Genomic DNA, 21,511 nt, shown 5'->3' with positions numbered 1-21,511 from the left:
AACCAATACACCACCTAAAGCCCAAGAGTAACACCATCACTCGCTGACACAACCTCACGGCGCTGGAGAGGAGGGTCCCAGGGTAGGCCCAAGAAACCACAAGAGAATTAGAGGGGTGGGTTGCTGTTGCAGGGAAGCACTGGCCGCGAGCCTGCCTGGGGCACCAGCCCCCCGCTGCTCCCCATAAGCGCCAGCCCAGCTCCGTCCTCCCAGGGCTCTGCACTGGGTATTCCCCAACAAGGGAAACGCTCTCCCCGGACATCCACGGGGCTCCCTCTTCATCTCCTTCAGGGTTCTACTCGGCATCCACTCTCAGGGAGGCGTTCCCTGACCTACATGTCCCAGCAACACTCCCTCCCCACCCTACACTCCTCCTTCTCTGATTTACTTTTCTCCACAGCACTATCCCGACCTGATACGATACACATTTTACATAAATCTATCCATGGCCCTGTAAGCTCCTCTGGGGCACAGTTTTTGTCTGTTGTGTTCACTGCTCTAAGATACCTAATATCTAGAACAGCGCTTGGCACAAACAGACACTCAAAAGTATCCATTGGATGTTATTAAAGAAAAACAAAGCTAGACGCTAGTTAAAGGCAGTAAAGACAGAATTCATTCAGTATATACTGCAAGAGGAAAGAAAGACTTCAGTATAAAACTTAGCTCAACTTCAATCCACAAGGAGGCGGCCAGGCGTTTTAAAGGAGGAACGAGAGAGCAGACAGGGCTAAAGCAGTCACGGAAGCGGGCAATTACAAAAAGCAGGCAGGGTGGTTGGTCATCGTCAACGATGTTACGTGTCAGTTTGTCCCCGTCTCCTAGAGACGGGAGACAGAGGCCCTATCCTTCCTGATTACACGTCAAAGGAACGGCTTTCAGGTCCTTGAGAAGGATACTCCTGGGTTGTAGGAGACACGTATACATCTCAAAGAGACAGAGAATGCATTGTAATTGTACTGTTTTTATACTAAATGCTGAATAAAAGGGAAATCGGGCCCATCCTCAGGTGTTGGCTGGAACAAAGGGTAAATCCTTGTGGCAGACTTGAGCTTTTCCAAACAGAAACTCAAGGGGGGATGGGTCATCCCAGGGGCATGACCTCAGGGGGCTGGAAGCCAAGTTAGAGTTTTCTCAAGTCTTCTGGGGGGGCGGGGGACAACACTACACCGACAAGATTGTGTTGAAAGTTGCAGTTCCTATAGGCCAAGGTTGAGGCCTAGTCAAGAAGAGGGCTCAGAGGAGTCTGTCTGACTGAAGTTTGGTCAAGCGGAGTGTCTTGGTGAATGGGTGGGTGGATGGGTGGATGTCTGAAGGGGTGGGTGGGCGGAGGGGGTATAAGGACCGGTGGGAAAGGGGTCAAGATGGTAAGATCTGAAGCATCCAAATTCAGATATGAAGCAGAAGTTGCTTCCGAGAAAAAGGGAAAATCCTCCACTGTTTTCTATAACCCCCCTCTCCAACATTCCTGCGGCACACATAATAAGGCTCCCATTTACCCATAAAACTGCTAAACGGGAACAGTCAATAGTTTATCCTGGCCCTTCCCAGCCTGCACTTGTTTCCTGCAAGATATTTTCCAGGCCTGAGTTTGCTCCCTGTTTAGAATTCATATTGAAGACAGATCCTAGGAGTTTACAGGAAAGTCTCCTATGGAGCTGATGCTATCTCTTCCTATTAACTTTTTACTAATGAAGCATCTTTGGGTAGTTCACTTCGTTCTCCCTTTCCCCTCGGCAGCCGTCTCTGAGATGTGGAAGGGCTTTAACCCACTTTCCTCCCTTCCCCGCCCCCGTCTCAGCTTCTCTCTGCCTCCGGCTCGGCTCGGCTCCAAAAAAGTCCCAGTTTGTGTGAGATCACAAGGCACAGCTGATTCACCGGGTAACCACCTGAGCCCTGGGTGATAGCAGTTTGCATTTTCTCAGCAGCTCAACTACAATATTGGCCAGATTTCTTTTTTTGTCTTTTCATGAGACTACAGATGTTAAAATAAGAAAAAGCATTTTTCAAAGTTAACATTTGAACATAATCAGGAGACAGCAGATTCAGGGTTTATGGAGCCTTACATTCTTATGATGGGACGCGGGAGGGGGGAGAGAGTGTCCTCCTTATTTTAAAAAAATCCACAATTACAAATACAAACTTCTGTGACCATGTGAGCACACTGCTAGTGGCCCTCCCAGGGGCTTGGACGAAGCCGGAGTGAGGGGCCCTGAAGCTTAAGATCATTAGCTTCCCAGTCAATGCGCCTCTGCTGGGAGATACGAAAGACTAGAGAGGTTTATACCGCAGCATTAAAATCTCTAGAAAACCGCTAAGCATAACAGTCTTCTCTTACATCAATCCTCTAGACGCTATTCTCATCTCTCTTTCACAAACCTCCGTCCCTGCTGTTCCCTCTAATTTGGCCGCAGCAATTCATTATAAAAGCGCATGTGCTGAGCTGGGGCTGTGCATCCTTCCCCTGTTTTGGCTTTAACAATCCAGTACTGTGTCAATTATGTAATAGCCAAAACAGAGAGTTTAATGCAATAGTCGTAGCACTTACATAAGCCTTCACAAACCAACCCTAAAATCTGCCCCCAGATTTGGGTATTTGGAATTACATGAAGTAGACAGAAAACATTGATTCAGCCGCCACGTTAATTTCCGACCTTAAAGACAATAAAAGCTTTTTTGCACTTAATTTGCTAGTCTATATTAACATAATGAGTTTTGAATTTCATGGAGCAAACAATCTTTAATAAGACGTGATTGTGTTTTCATGTAAACAAAAAGGAATATCCTGACACCGCTACTCAACTTCACTGTTACCTGTGCACAAAGAAATGTCCCACTCAGGACTCCCTGACATAGTCCACATGGAATCATGGGTCCCCAATAAACATCAACTATTCCCTGCACGTTTAAAAAAAATCGAGAAAGATATACAAAATACAAAAGTGTACGTGCTATAATTCCTCAACACATCTTCTTTTCAATACCATTCTCTCTCCATATTTCTAACCACTTATTTTTTACTTTCCTTAAACCACACCTTAGGAGCCACACCTTAGGCTACAAAGTGACAAATTGAAAAAAAACAATGCTATCCTATGGGTCTCACCCCTGGCTACACATTAGAATCACAAGGGACTTTTTAACATTACAAATGTCACAGCATCACCAAAAACCACTTGGAACAGATTCCTGAGATGTGGGTCACAAGACGAGGTGCCCAGACCTCAGTATACCTGATAATTTCTACTTCTGTCTTCTTCTTCTCTGAAAAAAAACCCATAAATACAAGTAGAGATATTAAAGGTTATTTAAATCTTTAATAACTGGCAGTTCATAATTACAAAGTTTCCATCAGCTATAAGAAATAAAATCATTCACTAGTTTAAAAGCCATAAAGGATATCTGTGGGATCTTTTTGATTACTATCAATAAGTAGTCAAAGAATTTTCACCAAGTTTCTTAACAGCCCTTACAAAACCTACTTTTTTTTTATGTTTTACAATTGTACCTAATGAGGTCAAAGAAACGGCCCTATATCATCTTAAAGGGTATCTCCAGCTAAGACCATGCTTATCTTCCAGTAAAGTTTTGGTTTAAAGAAGAAATTATGGCTCTGACTTATCTTCACCCTCTCTTCTTAGATGCTCTGGTAATCCCTTTTATAACTTTAACAATGAGCAAATATTTTTTAAAAGCACTTATATAACAGAGTACAGGCGCCTTTGGTATCCTGCCAAGAGTACTTCTTTCCGTGTTTGTATTTAAAATAGAATGGTAGTAACATCACTTATGTGCCTGAAATTCCTTCTGTGCACAGGCTCAGAATGAAAAAATGGATGTAGCAAACCGCTTCACTGCTTTACCATTATAAAGCTCAAAGGAAATAACACATTCGTACTAAATTAAGACGAAGACACAGAACAAATTATCCAAAGCCGGGGGTGTGGGGCGGGGAGGGATTCGGTTGAACTCACCTACCAGCCCTTCTAAAACAGAGGATGTTTAACCTGGCAGCACGCGAAGGTGCCGGATGAGCTGCAATACCTCAGTCCGAGGAGGTGATGGATGCAGGCAGGAGAGAACGAGGGCTGTGATGACCGAGAAGCCAAAATAAACACTGCGCTGCCCGGAGCCCCGGCGGCAATCACTCCCCGACTCGGCGCGGGTTCCCAGAACGCCGGCAGCGGAGCCCAGCCCGGCCCTGTGCGGAACTGAGCAGAAGAGGATTCGCTCACCTGGGTGGGAAAGAGCCAAGGAAGATGTCCAAGAAGCCAGCGCTGCCCTTCAAGAGACTCTCATCCCGGACCGGCTTCCCACACGCCTCCTCCGCCTCCTCCGCCTCCAGCTCGAGTTTTCTATTTGGCCACAGGTCTGGACTCGGCTGATCCTCCGAGGAGGTTCGCAAAGCGGGGGCGACAAACTTGCCGGGAGAAGCCGGCAGAGGTGGCGCAGGCGGAGGGGGCAGGGACGCCCCCGCGCGCGGAGCCGGCTCCCCAGCCTGGTCCCCGCCGCCCGCCCACGCCCGCTCGCGCCCCGCGCTCACCTCGCGCCGGCACCGCCCAGGCCGCCGCCCCCGCTCCGAGCGCGCGGCGGCCGCGGTGGCGACGGCCGGACCCGCCGACCGGACGCCGAGGCGCCCCCCGGCCGCAGCGGCCGCCCCTCCGGCCGCCTCGCCCGGACAAAGAGAAGCGGCGGCGCGGGCGGCGGCGAAGACCGGGCCTCGGAGAGCGCCGCGCACCCCGCGCAGCCCGCGCGCCTCGCCGGCGAGGTGCGGGCGGCGTTGACAGCGGCCGGGCGGCGAGCGGGCCCGCGCGGGAGGGCGGCGCGGGGCGGAGAGGCGCGCACCACCTCCCGGCCTCCCCGAGACGCACACGCCGGGACCCGAGCCCCGCGCCCCGCAGCCCTGCCGGGGAGCCGCAGCGCCCTCTGCCGGCCGTGGGGCCGCCGTGCGCGCGCCGTCCCGCTCCGGCTCCGGCGGTGGGATTCCTGGTGCACGAGAAGCCCGAAGATGACCTGTGGAAAGGTTTGCGGAAAAGGCACACGTTTCTTTCTAGAACCAGGTTTATTTCTGTGTTTAATAAGCACCAAATGTGCCTAACACCGGTCGAGGGGTTCTAGAGAACCTCTTAGGAATAAGTATATTAATTTATGTCTCAAAGAAGTGCTCCCGGCTTCCCTAAGCAGTGCACGTGGAAGGTAAGCGAGATCAGAGAACTTCCGCTGCGTCCGGTTCAAATGTCAATGGAATAAGCTTTTGCCGTTATAAAAATGAAATGTGGGTGCTGGTCCTCGCACTATTTAGGTGGGGTTTTTTTAAGGGCGGTGGAGAGGTCTTTTTCCAAAGTACCGTGTGAAGCAATATTTTACAGCAGTTAATTTTTGAATCATTACTGGACTACTTAGTGAAGGGAAATCACACCACTGTCTTTTAAAAATATTCTAACAGCTCTCCCTTCTCCTCTGGACGAATCTAGGGCAGATTTCAAGCTTTTCCTGTCACTTTCAGCTGTTAATAAACAGTCTGATCCTCTGGTATTAAAAAGTCCAGTCCAGTCCAAGTCAAAACTTCCGTCTCATTCCACCTAAGCCTACCCCACTCCCCTCTCGCCACCCACCAGCTCCCGGCAGGACCCAAGCTCAGAAGCCTGCATGGGGAAGGTAAAGGCCTTTTCCTGCCTTGTTCTACATCCCGGGCTAACTCTGTGCAGACTGGCTCATCCAGAATGGCACGGTGGGGAGCTTGCCCAGCACCAGGCTTCCGAGTCAGCTTCTCCACTGGTGGTGCATCTCCGCAGGGGTCACGTGCCCTGGCAGGCAGACCCAGCCGCCTTCCACCCTGTCCATCCAGGTCACGGCCACAGCAGCACGCCCTCCCCGTTCCCCGGTCACAGGTAGCTCTGACCAGCCTTGCTCTTCAAAGCTTGTCTCGTAGGAGTTAGGAGGCTCTGGGTTCATGTATGTCCCCAAACTCTGGGTGATCCATGCCAAGCTCTCCAGGTAGTTCTCCAGAAGCCTTTCTTTGGATGAAGGGGCTGGTCCTGCCCCCTCTCCCTCACAGCACCCTGTAATTCTTGCTACCAGCCTCCTCCCTGATCACTCTCTCCTCTGCCTTAACCCTTACTCATCAAATCCTACAAAGATGGCCCAATGCCTCTATTTAAAATGTGAAGACACCTCTCTCTGTGGTGGCCATGTCGTGTTCTTCTCAATTCTCGAGAGGATAACTAACTGATGGCCTCCAGCCGTCACATCTTTGGATCCACCACGGTGCTCACACCCAGGTCACACATCCCCCCAGCTGTTCCCTGCCCATGGCTGAGCACGGGGGCAGTACTGGGGCTGAGCCATTTCGCAGGACCCATTTACTGGGCAGCCTTTGTTCTGAAAGTTCCCATTGTCCTGACAAGACCTTCTCAGAACTGGCCCCAGTCTGTAAATATGCAATATCTGGTCATTTTTATTCAATCTGACAACATCCACCTTTTCATCTGTAAATATACCTCATTTAATTACTTAGTAATTATTATGTAACTGTATCCATTATTTGTGTAATTGAACCTACTTCTGCCATATATCTGTGAGCTTTCTACTGGTCCTGCTTTTTTTGGGATCTTTTCTGCCTCCCTTAGATGACTGAGGGAAAATTTCCGTTGTTTTATATTTCCTGTTACAGAAATTATACATTCTGTATTTTCTTCCAGTAATTATTCTTAAAGTTCTAACATGTGTAGGTAACTGGAAAGTCTAAGTTTTTACATCTCTGTGCTTCTCCTGAACGATGAAGGACTTTTGAGCACTTGAACTTCAATTGTCCCCTGCCCATCTTACGTGATATCATGCAAAACTTTACTTGATTTTTTTCCTCTGCAAATTAGACAGTGTTATTATTATTTTATAGTCAATGTTTGCTTACTATTCCTTCTTGAATCTCAGATCTTCCTTCTGGAATCAATATCCTTCTTTCTGGAATACATCATCAAAAATTCCTTTGTGAATGCTTTTTGGTAATAAACACTCTCCAGTTTGGTTTCCTAAAGATGTCCTTATGTCACTTCCATCTTTGCACGATAGTTACCCAGGTCTACAGTTCTAGGTTAACAATTACTTTCTCTTTGGGCTTCTGTTGCTGCTGCTGTGACGTCAGCTGCCAGTTTTAGTTGTTATCCCTTCAGGAGCGACCCATCTTCTCTGTCTGCTTTTACCATCTTCTCATCGTCTTTGTTGTTTTGCAGTTTGCTTCTCTATGTCTAGGTGTGGATTTCATTTTATTTCTCTTTTTTGTGGTTTATTGTGCTTCCTGCATCTAAGAATTCTTGTCTTTTACCAATTTTAGAAAATTCTCCAACACTATCTTCTAATATTGTTTTCTCCCATTCTGTCCTTCTGAATTCCAATCAAATGCATATTATACTTTCTTATTCTATCCTGTGTCTCAGTCTGTTTTGTTTATTTTCCATTTCCTGTTTTCTCTCTCTCTCTCTCTCCCCCCCCCCCCATCTCTCTCTCTCTGTCTCTCTCTCTCCTGCCAGGTCTTTTTGAAGGACCTTTTGTGGAATGCATCTCAGACATGTCCTTTGGAGATGAAAGGGAATATCTCTTTATCCACTAACTTCCACTTCCTATTGGTCAGCGGTGGCGCCATAAGCCGTAACTCACCCACCCGTCCAGAGCGTGCAGGCGTGAGCAATGAGGCGTTCCCACAGGTATTCCATGTTATGACATCAGATGTTTCTTCAGGGAAGAGAACAAGAGATCCAGGACGGAATCAAAGTGAGGTTCTGTCTGGTTCTACCGAAGAGAAGCTGGTCTAAGCCTCTTGAAACTGGTTGCTGCAGCAGCGGCTGGAGCAAATGGTGGGACCAGGGGGATTTACAGAGGTCCACAAGCAGTGGCCAGCACAGATACTGACTGCATGTTTTACTGCAGTTTTAAGTGTTTGAGTCAGAAGTTACTGTTTTCTTAGAATGACCAGTCCTCCCATAAGGGAGAATAATCACACTGGTCTCTGTGCATGTGCCTGTGGAGTGGACTGGAGAAATCTCACGATATGAAGAGAAAAGCACCAAGTGTGTCAGAAATCAGAAGGTGTGACGTTGGCCGTGTAATCTAAGCAGGTCACTGAGCTTCTGTGAGCCCTGGTTTCTCCATCTATAAGGGGGGATAATAACAAATGCATTACTTACCTTATAGGACAGGAATCAAAGTGGTAACAAATATAAAAGCATTTTATAAGCTGCAAAATGCCCTAACAATATAATTTATGGTAATTGTAAACATTAAGGCTTATTTTGGTGTCCTGGCTACTCTCTGCACCCCGGGCCCCAAGCCAGAACTATACCAAGTTCTGGGCTTTTGGTAAGCAAAAAATCGATGTGAGGTAAATGCTTGAGAGAAGGAAAGAAAACAATAAAGCAGCTATGATGGCAGTTTGAAAATGAAGCAGATATGTTGCAGTGGTATATGCTCTGTCACCTAAAATGTAACTAGGGGCAGGGATGTGGAAAAACTGGACGCTTGTGCACTATTGGTGGGGATGTAAAATGGGGCAGCTGCTATAGAAAACATATGGCAGCTCCTCAAAAAAAAAAATAGAATTACAATATGATTTAGCAACTGAACTTCTAGATATATACCCAAAGAATTGAAAGCAGAGACTCAAAGAGATATCTGTACGCCCCTGTTCATAGGAACAGTATTCACAATAGCAAAAAGGTGGCAACAGCCCAAGTATCCACTGACAGATAAATGGATAAACAAAATGTGGTACATATAACGGTATGTTATCCAGCTTTAAAAAGAGGAAGTTCTGATAAATGTAACAACATGGATACACACTACTATATATACAATAGTTGATCAACAAGGACCTACTGTAGAGCACAGGGAACGCTACCCAATATTCTGTAATAACCTATATGGGAAAAGAATCTGAAAAAGAATATGTATATATAACTGAATCACTTTGCTGAACACCTGAGACTAACACAACATTGTTAATCAACTATACTCCAAAATAAAATAAAAATTAAATTTAAAAAAAATGCAACAACATGGATGAACCCTGAGGACAATATGCTAAGTGAAATAAGCCAGACACAAAAGGACAAATATTATAAGAGTCCACTTATATGAGGTACCTAGAGCAGTCAGATTCATCAAGACAGAAAGTAGAGTGCTGGTTGGCATTTCCCTGGTGGCGCAGTGGTTAAGAATCCGCCTGCCAGGGCAGGGGACACGGGTTCGAGCCCTGGTCTGGGAAGATCCCACATGCTGCAAGCAACTAAGGCCGTGCACCACAACTACTGAGTCTGAGCTCTAGAGCCCACGAGCCACAACTACTGAGCCCATGTGCCACAGCTACTGAAGCCCACGCGCCTAGAGCCCATGCTCCGCAACAAGAGAAGCCACCGCAGTGAGAAGCCCACACGCACCGCAACAAAGAGTAGCCTCCGCTCGCCGCAACTAGAGAAAGCCCACGTGCAGCAACGAAGACCCAATGCAGCCTAAATTAATTAATTAATTAATTAATTTTTTTAAAAAAAGAAAGAAAGTAGAATGGTGACTGCCGGGGCTGGAGGAGGGGAGGATGAGAAGTTATTGTTTAACGGGGACAGAGTTTCAGTTTTGCAAGATGGAAAGAGCTCTGGAGAGGGATGGTGGTGACGGCTGCACAACAATGGGAATATATGCCTCGGAACTGTACACTTAAAATGGTTAAGGTGGCAGATTTTATGTTATGTATACTTTACCACAATTTGTAACAAATGTAACCAACTATCAAAATAATACAGGAAGCAAAGGATGGTTTTCATAACAACTACAGCCTCTGCCTCAAGGATCAGTGGGATCCTCCCTGCCTCCTTCCCGGGCCAGGTGACCCAAGACTGCCAGGCTCTGGGGCCTGTCCTGTGTAAGGCTCGGGTGTCGCGTGTGGGCGTTCCCCAGCCAGTGACAGGGAGCCACACCTCCCCAGTCTGAACACTGCCCGGCTTCCAGGCGAGTGGACCACACAAAGCCCGAAAGCATGTTTCACCTAAGCCCTGGGCCCCGCACAAGAGGCTCCGGAATCCCAGCTGCTACTCATCCCTCTACTGGGGCTCTGGGCCCGCCAGCCTGGCTTCAGGGAGAACGGAAAGCCTTTCACCCAGAGCAGGGAAAGCAGAGCTGGAAGACGAGAGGACCAAAGGCAGACTTCTCCGGCTTCTGACAGTGTCGCTGGGAGCTGGACTTAGCTGTCCGTCTTTCTTTCCTCAACATGTTCATTGAACACTGGCTTCAGTTATTAAATACTGTCAGCACCACCTCCGATGTAGAGTACACGTTTGGTTCCCGTTCTTGAAACCTGGCTCTAATGTCCAAGAGTTTAAAGATCTTTTTTTCTCCTGAAGTTTGATTACGGTTTAGAGTACTGTAGTTAATAGCCTGAAAGACCCTGGCACAAACTGGGTCGACTGGGTTTTGCCTCACATATGCACACTGTCTTTCCCTGTTTGCCCTGAAGGTCAGTCTCTCCTCCGATTTGAGGCTGCTCAAATGATACAAGTGGTACAAAAATCATAATTTCTGTCCCTAGACCTCAGATAAATTCCCCCAGGCAATTATTGACGTGGCTGAAACATCAGGAGAATAAAAATGGCTGCAATCCTCCTGATGCTACTTGAATTTTAATGCGTTTTGACTCTCTTGACAATGTGACGTTAATTTAGGGCTATAACAAATACTGCATATTGAAAGACATGTTCTTTGCTTATTTCGTGTACTTACAGCGAAATAAGCTTCAGTTATTATGGCAAAGCCTATTGAAAAATGTATACATCGATTTTAACACAATCTATAGCATACAAAGAATCTTCTTCAGGAGATCTGATATAGTCAAACCAGTTTTCCTAACATCCCAGATTCCCTAATTGTTATTTTATGCTATAGTGTCTAAAAACCAAATCACAGAAGACGTTGCAAGAGGCTTTTTTTAGGAGAATGGAAATCCCCTAGCATTTTACCTAGGATCCCAGAAAGTCATTTCTCTGGAGAGCAGTGAATACTGACCAAAAAAATCAGACATGGTTACAAAATGTGCACAGTACTGGTACACAAGGTACTTATATTCCTCCAGGCCTCCCATATCTTGACCGGTTTGCTCCAAGAAAGGTCTTTTCCTCTTTCGCGAGGTGTTCATTCCTCCACAGGTGCTTACTGGGCACCTACTTCACCCCAGCGCAGTGTGAGGTCCCTCCTCTCAGGGAATTTACATTCTGGGTAATGACAGCTGGTGCGAGGACTGCGGAAGAAATAAATGGGACAACATGTTGGAAACTTGGAGGGGGTGGGTCTCAACTTTGGACATGAGCGTGTCCTCCACTGGTACTGTGTATGCCTGGCGGTGCCTCTGAGGGAAGGAAAGTGACAAAGTGCCCAGGTAGAAAAGAACTTCTAACTACATCTTTGTGTTCATAACTTTTTTTCTAATTTTAACAACTAATTTTGAGGTGTTTTTTTTTTTTAATTTCAGGGGTTTTTTTAGCTTTTATTTTCCCAAAATTGAATTATTGGGTTAGAGAATATTAACTAATGACTACATATATATATAACAAATTATATATGTGTGTATATATTGTATACAGGTGTTTGTATATACTTATATCAAATACTTGTGTGGCATATATATACACACATAAATAGAGAGAGATCCAAATAAAAACGCCTGCACCAGTTTATACTCCTATCATGAATGTACAAGAAAAGCTATTTCACATTTCTTTTAATCTCCTTTAAAATGCTTGCAAATTTGATAAATATAAATAGTATCCAAGTTCTTTCGTTTTTCTTTATCATGTTTTTAAATATAATATTGGAAAATACAGAAGAATATGTGACATGTACATATGTTACAGAACAAAATAACACAGGTGAACCCATAACTCAGCCAGTAACTTGCATCCATCCTGAATAACTCCTCTATCCTCTTGCCTCTTCCTCACTCCATCCCCAGGAGAACCTGTATCCTGTATTTTATGCCCATTATTCTCTTATCTTTCTTTTAAAATAACTTTATCATGTATGTATATATAACTGAATAATGTATTAGTGAATTTGGTTTTTTAGCCTTATAAAAATGATATCATACCTAATGGAGTTCTGCAACTTGCTAGTTCACTCAACATTATGTTTCTAAGATTCACCTATGTTATGGCACATAATTTAAGTTCATTTGTTTTTTCACTGCTATATAATATCCATCATTTTCCTGTTGGGTTGTTTTCAGGGTTTTTTTAAATTATAAATCCATATGAACATCTCATAAAAATCATCTTGTGTATCAAAAAGCATTCAAGGGCTTCCCTGGTGGCGCAGTGGTTGAGAGTCCGCCTGCCGATGCAGGGGACGCGGGTTCGTGCCCCGGTCCGGGAAGATCCCACATGCCGCAGAGCGGCTGGGCCCGTGAGCCATGGCCGCTGAGCCTGCGCGTCCGGAGCCTGTGCTCCGCAACGGGAGAGGCCACAACAGTGAGAGGCCCGCGTACCACAAAAAAAAAAGCATTCAATATAATGCTAAATATTTTTGCAATGTACCAACGGAAACATCAGCTGTACCAATGTACATTTCCACCAGCAATATATACCATTTATCCTCATTCTCTCCAACACTTGACATGGTCAGACTTCTTCACTGTTGGCAAGCAATTGTTGTGGGTATAAAATAACATCTTGCTGTGGTCTGACTTGATATTGCCCTGATTACTAATGAAATAGAACATGTCTTCTCATGGTTACGTGCCATACATATTTTCTCTTCTGTGAAATACCAGTCCACCTCTTTTGCACATTTTCTCATTTCTATTTTGTGATTTATCTTATAGATTTATAGAAGTTCATAGCATATTCTGGATTCTAATTCTTTGTTGATTGTATGTATTACAGATATGTTCTCCCAGTGAATTACTTAATTTATGTTGACATTATGGTATTTTTTGAAGAAGTCTTCATTTTAAAATAGTCAAGGGACTTCCCTGGCGGCACAGGGCTACAAAGTTATAAGTCTTTATATCAGCTAGAGCAAGTTCTTCTACCTTATGCTTCTTGACTCTTTAGAACGAACCTGTCAATTTTTTTTTAATTAATTTATTTATATTTGGCTGTGTTGGGTCTTCGTTTCTGTGTGAGGGCTTTCTCTAGTTGCGGCGAGTGGGGGCCGCTCTTCATCGCGGTGCGCGGGCCTCTCACTGTCGCAGCCTCTCTTGTTGCGGAGCACAGGCTCCAGACGCACAGGCTCAGTAGTTGTGGCGCACGGGCCTAGTTGCTCCGCAGCACGTGGGATCTTCCCGGACCAGGGCTCGAACCCGTGTCCCCTGCATTGGCAGGCAGATTCTCAACCACTGCGCCACCAGGGCAGCCCGAACCTGTCAATTTTAATGAAGATTCCTTTCAGATTTTCTTTGGAATTTGGAGAGAATAAACAACTTCATGATACTGAGTATTCCTTTCCAAAAACATGAATATTATTCCATTTTCTTGGGCGTTCTTCAGTGTCCTCCAATAAGACCTTATGATATTCTGCATATAGATCCTGCACATCTTTTGTTAAAAGTATTCCTAGTGTAGCAGGTTGCCAGTTGTCTCCAAAAATCCATCCATCTCTTCCTGGGCACACAGCCACCCAAAGAGATTCTACTCACCCCAGGAGTGATGGTGCAGCCTCCAGGTAGCGCCTACTGAAAGAATCACTGCTTTCCCTGGACTCAGCTTTTCCTCACCTGTGCTGACCACGACACTGATGTGGAAGTGGCCCAGTTCTGATGATTCAGATGAGTACAGGACTCTCGGGAATGACCTAGCAACAAAGTAAAAGGAACCCAGGTCTCTGGATGACCTGTTGAAGCAGAGCTGTCTGCCAGCCTAGACCAACCACACTAGAAACTTCTCTTTTATTTAAGCCATGCTATTCAGGGGTTCGTTATGTTATGCTATGTTTTTTACACAGTTAGATTCTGTTTAGTAATGTTTTACCTGGAATTTTTATATCTACGCTTAAGAGTGAGATTGAACCGCAATTTTCCTTATTCTTGTGTTCTTTCCTTGTTTTGATGCCCTAAAGTGCATTAGGAATATTTCCACCCTTTCAGTCCTCTGGAGGAATTTACATAAGATGAAATAATTTGTTTCTAGAAAATTTAATTGAACTCATCCGTAAAACCATCTGGATTTCATGTAGTTCTTCTTGGGAAGAATTTTTACTGTGAGTGATTTCATTTTAACACTTTCTTTATAAATAAGTAATGAGTGCTACCTCAATGCAGTTTTAATTTCCATTTTATATTACTAATAGAGTTGCTCATCTTTCCATATGTCTATTAATTGTGGGTTTCCTATTTTGTGGGTTGCCAGTTTATTTCTTTTTCCCATTGTGATCATTTAGATTAATTCAGCTTCCCCTCCCAGTGTGGATGGAGTACCATTCTCCACCCCAATGATGTTGGGCTTGGCCATATGACTTGCTTTGGCCAACAGAACAATAGCAGACGTGACACAAGCAAAAGGCTTTAATTATGCTTGCTCAGATTGGTGCATCTCTTGCACTAGTGCTGTCACCATGACAACCAGCCCTGGGTAATCACTGGCCTTAGAGTGATGAGCACACTTGGAACAGACCTGTACCCAAACTGCATCCTGGAGCCAAGCCCAGCAAACTTGGAGCCTGAAGAAGCAGAGTCACCCGGCTCGGTGCAATCCAAGTCAGCCAAACAGCAGACTTGTGTGAGAATAGATGCTGTTGTTAAAAGCCAGTGAGTTTTAAGGGGACTTGTTATGCAGTAATATTGTAATAATAGCTGACTAACACATCTATTATCTATCAGCGTGTTAGAGAATTTCTTATCATTTTTTGTAATCATTAGCTTATATAATTTTAATAGATAACTTAAATTAATATTCACATAATTTATATAATTATTAGTTTATTGCTGTAACTATCCCCCCGCCCCCGCTAGAGTTTGTCTTGTATTTTGATGGTGTTTCTTAATTTTACACATAGGGAAATTTTACTCATTTTTAGTTAAGTTTGTACATTTTTTCCCCCTGTTGCTCTTCTATTCCTTTTGAACCTAAACAGTCTTTCCCAATTCTGAGATTTAATAAATAATCAATTCCATTTTCTGTTTTATAAAACTTTAAAAGTGTGTAATTCTCTAATCTATCTGGAATAAGAGAGGTGTATTAATCATTCCCAGACCCTCTTATTTTTTTTCCTGAGTTCAGTGTGATATATCTGGGACCCCTAAAAATTAATCCCAATTCTAATTGGAAAAATGTTTAAATTGAAAACTCATTAAGATTATATAATAGTCACCCTTTTAGCTAACAGCTTTGTTTTTGCTTTAAATTTTTAATTAAATTGGCATACCAATTTAACGATCCCAATTACTTTGTGTTTAACCAAGCTGAAATTACACTTTCATTTGCTGTCCAATTCCTCTAGAGAATTCAAATTCACCACAATCTTTTAGTAACCCACAGCTCTGTTCCTTATTAACCAAAATAATTCAATCACTCACAAAACTTTTTCCTATTTTTTCCTAGATTATCTTACAATCCTCCTAGCTATACAAGTTGAAATTGAAGGAGGCATACTGCACTGTTAGAAGGACTAGAAAAATGCTGTGTGAATAGCATCACTGTATTGAAGGTATCCTGCTGTGAGTGAAGGTGTGTCCCTCAGTGGAGCCTTCCCGTATTCTGTAAGGGGAATTTGCTGCTGTTCTCCCTGTGGTCCTGTAGCACAGTATGTATGGGACTTGCGTTGCAACGTACTTTTGTTTACATGTTTGTTCACCCCATTTGACTGTGAGTCCCCCACTGGCGGTTACTCATTTCTAGTTGTCTAGCACCCATCTTGGTACTTGGCTCATAGAAGATGCTCAGTACCTATTGCTTGATTGATCAACTGATTGGAAGGTTGCACTGGGTGATAGTAAAGTGATGGTGGGCAGCCTATTTGGGTAGCTTCCTTTCTCTTTCCTTTCTGTGAGACCACGACCAATATATAATTCATTTAAACTCTTATACCAGGTCATTCTTTTATATCTCCCACTCTAGGTAGTTATTGGAGTGCCCAAAGACCACACAGGAGATAGGAAAGTGGGGATTAAAAACTTCTCCCCAGTTTCTATAACTAAGTTATTCTAGCACCATGATATATTGGAAGGAGCACTGAACTAGGGGTAGGGAGACTTGGGGTCCAAGTCCAGCTCTTCCTCTTAATACCCAGCTTAGAACAGGTCACTTCATTCCCTGGGGCTGCAATTTTGCCATCTGCAAATTGAAATGTACCACTGCATTGCACAATCTGTTAGGTCCTTAGGACTTTAGTTCTGTACAGAACTACTCAGGATGAGAGCCATTCATCAGGCAGCCACACTGCATAGTGGAAGGACATGGGGCTTTGGAGTCAGGTGGTTGGGGCATTGTATCCAGACTGTCAGTTACTAGATTAACAACCTTGGGCAAGTTATTTAGCTTCACTGATGCCCAGTTTTCTGTGGGACGTATAATACCTCTCTTGCAAAGCTGCTGTGAAATTTAAATGAGATAAGGCAGATGAAGCCTGTGGCACTGCACTTAGACTGCAGTAGAGTCTAGACAGGAACCTTAGTTGTGTTCGTCACACCCCTGTCCTTGCACACAGAGGAAGCTCATCTTTCACCTTTCACTGATGCTCACATACACTGCACACACACGTGCACACACTCACACACTCACACACACACACACACACACACACGGTGGAATAAAGACAGCAGAAGTCCAATTTTAATGACTTTTTTCCCATGGTTCTGGTACCATCATTGCCAAAAGGAGAGGCTATCTTACAGGCAGTGATTTAATGGTTAGATGTTAAATTCTTGATGTCTTACAATCATTAAATAAATAGTCCCTAGGTAATTCCCCCTATGTCCAATAAAATGAAAAATCACCAGATATATGGAACTTGGAAACTGGAGTTATTAGGTTCTTTAAATCCTGGACACAGATACCATTAAAGTGTGGGTCCCTTCCAATAACTTTTTAATTATAAAGAATATTTCATACACAGTAAGCAATATTACAAGATGGCGCAATAAAACAGTATTGCCAACAGTTCCAAATGTTATGTTTCTGCTATACTTTACATCTTAGGTCTGGATACTAAGGTTTGTGATTGCTTGTTTTGAAACAAAACCCATCTACCTACAAGGCAATTCACTTTGGAATCAGTTACTCAAATTTGCAGCAGGCTTCAGAGCCCAGAGGGAGAACATTGATGATTCAACTATCCCCTCAAATTGGGTTTTGAAATTCGTGATTCTGGAGCACTCTCTTCACTGACTTTGAGGGAGCGCTAACACCTGGTCTGCCCAGCAGAGGGCAACAGGACCCGAGGAAAAGCAGCAAGAGTATCAGCAGGGTTTTAAACTCAGGCTCCCCAGGAGGGGCCACCCAAGGCCAGGGCCAAGGAGGATGACACTCCTCCCGGCCACGAGGAGCACCAGGGCCAGTGCAGAATGGAAAGATGGGTGCCTTGTCCAAAAGCACCTCAAGCCCACTCCCCGGACTGCTCTTGCCCGGAGACTGTGGGGACGCCCCCCTCCATTCACGCACAGCTCTTTAGATGTCACCTTCTCAAGGAGACCCTCCCCAGCTAAAACAGCATCCCCGTCCCCCTCTAGGTGGGACCTGACCCTGTAACCAGCTTTATTTTTCCTCCAAGCACTTACCGCCAACACCTGATGTATTATATTAGTCTGCACTTACTAGAATGTCCACGGGAGCAGGAATTTTCTAGAGTTTTCGGTCCATGACTGTATCCCCAGCTTCTGGAACGGTGCCCAGAATGTGTAAACACTGGACTGTTGAAATGAGGATATGTCTTGACAACCACTGATGAGACAAAAGTAAAAACCAAAGAATATCAGTGCGGCAGGGGTCCGAGTTGCAGTTCGTCCCCGCTTGGGGGCCACAGTGGAACTCAGCGCCCAGCACCTCCAGGGAGAAGCTGCACAGCGACCCGGAGATGGAGCACGTGGAAGTGGGGGACACGACTCCCAACTGTTGCGCGTCCAGCCTCCGCGTCCTTGTGGTGTCGGCCAAGTTCAAGGGGAAGCCGCTGCTTCAGAGACACGGGCTTGTGAACACTTGCCCAGCAGAAGAGCTCCTGCACATCCATGCCTTTGAGCAGAAAACCCTGACCCCGGCGCAGTGGGCCCGTGAGCAGCAGAAATAAGGGACCCAGACCTGCACACCTATTCAATTATGGATCAGGGCCAAAAAAAAAAAAAGAGGAAAACAAAACAAAACAAAAGAATAACCAGGGCAAGGCCTGCAGGGCATACCTGTCAGATCAGCAGATGGGATGGGAAAGACTATCCCTTTACCTGAATGCAGATTTGCTCTGAAAGCAGAACGCCGACTGTGCATAGAACCATCATATTTTCCCATCACCTAATCTGTGATACTTTTACAACGTCCTTGGAGAGTGACTGCTTCACTCCTTTTACAGGTGAAGTAAATAAAGCCCAGAGAAGTACAGAATCTTACACAAGATTCCAGAGTCACACAGCTCCCGTGGCAGAGGCAAATCAAGAAGACCAGAACTCAAGCAAGACTGACGTCTATCCTCCTGCTCTTTCTGAGGTCACGCTGTTCCAGACGTGGGGTCTGCAGTCTGACCTTTTCATTCTATCCCAGGGTCAGGAAGATGAACTTAGTGGCCCAGCGCCTTGGGAATTGATTCAGCTTGTTTGCAGAGACCAGTCAGCTTTGCCTTGGATTCAGTTCATTGTCAATGTATCAGTAATTCTTTTTTAAAAAAATAAATTTATTCATTTTTATTTATTATTTTTGGCTGTGTTGGGTCTTCGTTGCTGTGCGCGGGCTTCCTCTAGTTGCGGCGAGCAGGGGCTACTCTTCGTTGCGGTGTGTGGGCTTCTCATTGCGGTGGCTTCTCTTGTTGTGGAGCACGGGCTCCAGAGTGCGTGGGCTTCAGTAGATGCAGTGGGTGGGCTCAGTAGTTGTGGCCCGTGGGCTCTTGAGTGCAGGCTCAGTAGTTGTGGCTCACAGGCTTAGTTGCTCCGTGGCATGTGGGATCTTCCCAGACCAGGGCTCCAACCTGTGTCCCCTGCCTTGGCAGGTGGATTCTTAACCACTGCGCCACCAGGGAAGCCCAATAATTCTTTATTAATAAGCCCAAGCATGTGACATTTCTGAGCAATTGCATATTGAATGTCAAGGGAAAAGATAGGGAGTGCATTGTGTGTTGTGAAATATTGCAATAGACAGGCATTTACAAGTTATGTGATTCTAAGCGTTGCTTCATAAATGACCCTTGATCTCTGGCTCCTGTAGAGTTCATGATCTGGCCCTGAGCTGGCACTCACTCCAGATCACATACTGTAGTTAACTAGCCACAACTATGTTGCACACGAGGCTTTCCTTTGTGGTGAACTTTAATATTCAGCTGGAGAAGAGACACTCTTATTCCTTTAATTGTGTTTTTCTAATTGAATTGCAAATTGTAATTGTTTCTTCCTCTTGAAAGATCTTAGGTTTCATCATTGAGTTCCTATGCTCACATATCATCTTAACTGTTTTTAAGACTTTGGCATGACTAAATAACCAAATAGACCTTGCCCCATAGATAACTTCTGGATAAATATAAAATTTCCTCTTTGACAATAATCTTCTCACAACGTGACTCTCTAACAGTGTCTGATGTATAATTATTACAAAAGGGACAAGAATAATACGTCAGTGTAAACAGACAGAATGACATGTATTGTACCCGTATCTATGAACCACTATATTTCTCCTTTCCTGATCTTTAAAATGGAAGAAGTTCCATTTGACTCTGCTCCACTTAAAGGAAGATTATGAAGAGTAATTGAACACTCTTGGAAAAAACAAAAATATTATAGAATAAATTTTGGCAAGCAAAGTTACCAAGTTAATAATAAATTTTTTTTACAACATAGCTGTCTCATAACAGCTTGATAAAGATGATGAGATTTGTAGAGCACAGAATTTTAAAACTGGAGGAGATTCCAAAGGTTATCTGGCTCGAATTCATTTTACAGAGGAATAAACAAAAATGTGCAGAAATAGCAAATTTGAGACACTGTTTTAAAGTTTTCCTTTGATAGACTAAGATTATATAATAAGCTATGTTTAGAGAGGGAATGAAACTTCCTATTTAACTCTAGGCTACAGCACAATAGTGAGGCACTAGCCTCTCTTTGAGGGGCTCTGGACTATTTACAGCAGCTTCTTTATTCTTCATACATCAGGCTTCCCAGATCCTTCACGATCCTGATAAATTTTAAATTGTCAGTGTCCTTCTCAAAATGACTAAACTTAGATCCTCAATCCTATTCTCACCATTATAGGGAACTGTGGGGTTGGTTCCACCTTGAAATCCAGATGGATCTAATTAATGCAAACCAAAATCACGTCCATTTTTGGAACGCCCGCCTAAGCTAAAACCGCTACCTAGGCTTCTCCTATGAAACTGCTTTAAACTGGGGCACAGCTGTTCTTTTTGTCTGCTTGGGAGCCATCTCTCCTGCTTCTGCAACAGCACCCCACGTTTGCTTTGGGGAGTTACCACTCTAACCATCTGAGAGAATCTTGGAGGGACTGTCAATACAGATGGCCTGCCCTCCCCTGCCCAAGAGGTGGGTATGTGAGTCAAGCTAGACCAACCAGCTGCCCTCTCTCCAGGCAAAGATCTTGACTCAGAAGGAGCTACGAAGAAGCAGGGGCGGTGGGGGGAAGGCAGGACCTGACTGGTTTGAGTGGGTGTGCTGAAAAGATACTGTCCGTCTGTCAGTCACTTCTAGTTTCCTAGATCCTCAAAGTTATTCTGGTTTGGGAGCTTCCAGATCTTGATTCTTCAGCCTTTCCTTCGATTCTATGAGTACCCCCTGCAACTTTTGTTAAAACAAAGTCGGTTTCTGTTGCTATTAACCAAAATCTCTACCTGGTACACCTGGCCTCCAGGCTATTTTCCGGTTTGCTTCCTTGTGTGTTTTCTGCCCCTCATCCTCTTCTGTCAGAGATGGAAGCTTGTCTGCCCTGTTCATTGCTGGATCTCCAGAACAGAGAATTATGTCCGTAACATGGGAAACTCTCAAGAAATATATGTTGGATAAGTGACTGATAGACAACTCCCTAAATAATCCAGTTGTCAAATCTGAGTACCTTGGGATGATAAACTGAAAAAAAAAAAAAGTTTTGTTGCTGTTGTTTTCGTTTTTGTTTTTAATTTTTTGGCTGAGTGGCACGTGGGATCTTATTTCTGCGACCAGGTGTTGAACCCGCACCCGCCGCAGTGGAAGTGTAGAGTCTTAACCACTGGACCGCTAGGGAATCCCCAAGGGTTTTTTTTCTTCTTTTAATAAAGGTCTATTACTTTATTAACCTGAGCTCATAAAGAAATGAGGAAAAATGTCTATAAGAGAGGACGTAAGACCTGATCCTCACTAACT

The 21,511-nt window shown here is 44.6% G+C and overlaps 1 protein-coding gene and 1 pseudogene across 4 annotated transcripts in view; one reads left to right on the top strand and one right to left on the bottom strand.

The window, feature by feature from the left end:
• MTUS2 (microtubule associated scaffold protein 2) overlaps nt 1-4,488 on the bottom strand; it is a 486,774-nt gene extending 482,286 nt beyond the window's left edge. For 3 of the 4 annotated variants that reach the window (XM_059995941.1, XM_059995940.1, XM_059995944.1), the window contains exon 1: nt 4,236-4,488. The gene's annotated coding sequence lies outside the window, so the exon portion shown is untranslated. Of the gene's footprint in view, nt 1-3,974; nt 4,013-4,235 lie in introns of those variants that run through there. The other variant, XM_059995943.1, reaches the window with a different exon arrangement.
• A 10,136-nt stretch (nt 4,489-14,624) lies between these two features.
• LOC132413908 (bolA-like protein 2 pseudogene) lies at nt 14,625-18,252 on the top strand (annotated as a pseudogene).
• The last annotated feature ends 3,259 nt before the right edge of the window (nt 18,253-21,511 follow it).

Source organism: Delphinus delphis, chromosome 18 (genome assembly GCF_949987515.2).
Source record: "Delphinus delphis chromosome 18, mDelDel1.2, whole genome shotgun sequence".
NCBI classification, from domain to species: Eukaryota; Metazoa; Chordata; class Mammalia; order Artiodactyla; family Delphinidae; genus Delphinus; species Delphinus delphis.
The sequence above is the reverse complement of the archived record's forward strand: the minus strand, read 5'-3'. Positions and strand labels throughout refer to the sequence as shown.